The sequence below is a fragment of the Chaetura pelagica genome, unplaced genomic scaffold (assembly GCF_000747805.2).
Source record: "Chaetura pelagica isolate M959 unplaced genomic scaffold, ChaPel_1.0 scaffold275, whole genome shotgun sequence".
Lineage (NCBI taxonomy): Eukaryota > Metazoa > Chordata > Aves > Apodiformes > Apodidae > Chaetura > Chaetura pelagica.
Window position 1 is genome coordinate 331,043 of NW_009953486.1, and position 3,136 is coordinate 334,178.

Genomic DNA, 3,136 nt, shown 5'->3' on the forward strand with positions numbered 1-3,136 from the left:
CTGCTCCTAATGTTGGTGGAAAGGGGGATCCATGGAAAGAAGGGGATCTGTTAAGGTCCTGTTCAGACACTAGGGTGTGGCAGTGTGTCTTTGAGAGGCGTGTGACAGTGTGGTGACAGTGGGCAGAAGGGGAATAAGATGAATTGAGTCTTCATGTGCTTTTAGAGGGGGCAGGCAGGATCCTTGTGAAATCGTCTGGAATTGCACAGGGATTGAAGCAGTGCTTTCTGGTTGAAGTTCTGCTCTAGTTCAGGTCCATCAGGCAGGTGTTGTCCAGCCGGGCTGGTGGGACCTCTCTGGTTTTCCCCTCAGCAGCAGGGTTTGACTTTTGCCTCTCCTTCATCCTCCACTTTCCCTTTGGCATCTCCTCAAGGAGGAGGGCAGGGACCCCAGAACAGTTCTGTGCCTTCCATGTCTTTGAAATTTGAGATGACCTGTTTCTTGGAAGCTGTAACCAGACGTATTTCCTGTACTAAATTGAGTTAAAAAGCCAGATCCGGTTACTGTTCAGAGCAGTGAATTGATCTAAATTCCAGGTTCATTCTGAGTTGCTGTTCTTTGTGACCTGTTGGAATATTTTCCATTCGATAACTGAGGAGCTCTGCTTCTCCACATGTGTACAATTCTGACATGTGTCAAGGAATCTGAGTGGTGAAAGAAAATAGGTGATGAACCGTCTCTTTCCTTCAGAAAATTTCTTCCATCATCCTCAGAGTTGGGTTTGACAAATCACTGCTCACTCAGTTGTTCTTTTGAAGGCCCTAATGTTAATGCTGGGAAATCATATTCTTGCTTTGAGCAGACCATTTTTGTCACAGAAATGGATGTTGAACAGAAATACTTTGCCTGGACTGTAATTAGTGAAAATATTTATCTTCCTGGCTGACAGGGGATGGTGACTATCGGTGCCTTGACACCAAGGACCTGTCACCTGGAGTTGCTGTAGCTCTGTCCACCTGCATTCCTGAGCTGCTTGGAGCATCTCAGCATGAAGCTGGACCAGCAAATGGCTCGATTGCCAGACCTGCAGCAGAAACTTGGCAGGTGTGCCCCTTGAATAGAGCAGGTTGTTAGTAAAACTCCTATTTTTTTGGTGTCCTGATGTCCTCACTGGGCATGGCCACCACCACAGCAGCTGATCACCAGTCCAGCCCTTCTCTTTGCTCTGTTGGCTTTTCTGGCTGGAACTTGTGGTGTTGGATGCAGCCTTGCAGTTAGGAAAGGAGAATGAGTGGTAGTTTGGTTTTATTTTGGGTTTGTTTGTTTGGGTGGTGGGTTTTTTTAACACTTCTTACTAGAATTCAATCTTACCTGAAAACAAGACAAATCTGTCGTGCTGGTTTTGCCTCTGTTTCTTTATGATCTACTGAAGAAGACTCTGAATGTGTGTTAGAAGCCCAGGTTTTCAGTTCTTATGGGAGGAAATTAAAACGTTTTTTTCTCTGGCGGTTTCTGTGAGGAAGTGAAATAATGAAACAGCAAAGTCTCCTCCCCACTCTCCACAAAAACTGGGGGAATACAGTTGAGCAATTAGGAGGAGGGATTTTTAGCTATGCTTAATTTTTAAGCTTTGCAAAAGACAAAACTCTTTGGAACTGAAGTTTTCCCAACTTAACTAAGCGGATACAAGTGTAGCTTGAATAATGATGCATCTTCTTAGGCTGGGAGGACCTCATCAGATACAGGAGGTAAAAGTACATTAGGGAAAAAAGTTTTTATTTCTGCCTGTATGATTAAAGTAAGCTTAATTTTTCAACTAAAATCTTGTAGATTATTGAAAACTAGTTACCATGTGAAGCAGAAAGGAAAGGCTCTGGTCTTACACTGGGTTCCCAGGTATTTGTAGAAAGGCTTTTTAGCTCTTCTTTTCCTGAGAGGGGTGTCTTGGTGGGTGGTGGTTTCTGGAAACTTGGCTGTAGAAGTTCTCCTCTTCCTTTCTGCTTGTTTTGCCTTCTTATTCATAACCTTTTGAGAGAAAGATTTCTGTGCTTGGAGGGGGAGAAAAGCACAGATTAACAGCCTGAAAATGGGTGAAGTTTCTCAAAGGGGAAATACTAGGCTTGATAATTTCAGATCATGTTGAATGTGAGTGAGTTACCTTCTGCTCTCAGGACAATCTGAGCTTCATTTTTGCCTTTCTATCCATTAAAATACACCTAATTTCAAAGTAATTCACAAAAACTGTTCATGATTGAAACTGCCTAGGGGGTTCGTTGACAACAAAGCAATGCCAGTAATGAATTAGTTGTGAAATAATTTTGGTCTGCATTTTGCAGTTTGTAAAGCCATGCTTGTACATTGTTTACATTGATTTACCTTTTCATCTGCCTCCACAATAGATAGCAAAAGAAGAGAGGAACCTTTTTTTTCCCCCTCCATCTTCTGCTCCGGTAGGAGGGCACAGGGGGTAATCTTCCCCTGCCCTTCCAGATTATCTCTGATAAATCTCTTTTTTCTTTCCCTTTACCAACCAACTTGTGATTTGAAAGCAGTGTCCAGGCCTGGGAGCATCACTCTGTCATTTTGTTTCCCTCTCAGGCTGCTTATACAGCTTTTTTAGATGTTCTCTGTGATCTCACTTTGTTCCTTCTTTTTGACCAGGCATAAACTGCCTGTGCCATAAAAAGCTGCTGCTCATACCAGCCTTGAATCCTTAACCAGTTGTTAAAGGTGCTTTGATTCTGGTGTGTTTGCTGCACAGTTGCTGCTTCATGCAGCAGAAATCCCATCCTAACCCATGGGAAGTGCTGGAGCCTTTGGAGCAGGCCAGAGGTGGGAGATCCCATTTTTCAGTTGATCCAATTGCTGAACCTTTTGTCACACGAGTAAATAGACATTTTTTCTTTTATTGCTGTTTAAAACCCTTTAGTTGTCTTACCTACAGATGTGATGTAACTGCATTAATCCCACTTTTATTGAGTAAACCTAACTGTGCCAAGCCTTTATATTTTAAAGGTTTAATGCTTTGACTGCATTAGCACAGTTACTAGCAATATTATTTCTTTTTAATACAATTCAGCCCACCTAGCACAAATGGAGCTATCAGTCTGTACAGATGTTTTTGAAGAAGTTGAAGATATTTCTTCTCTACAGAAATGACACATCAGTGTCACTTCACCCACAGCAGTGAATATTG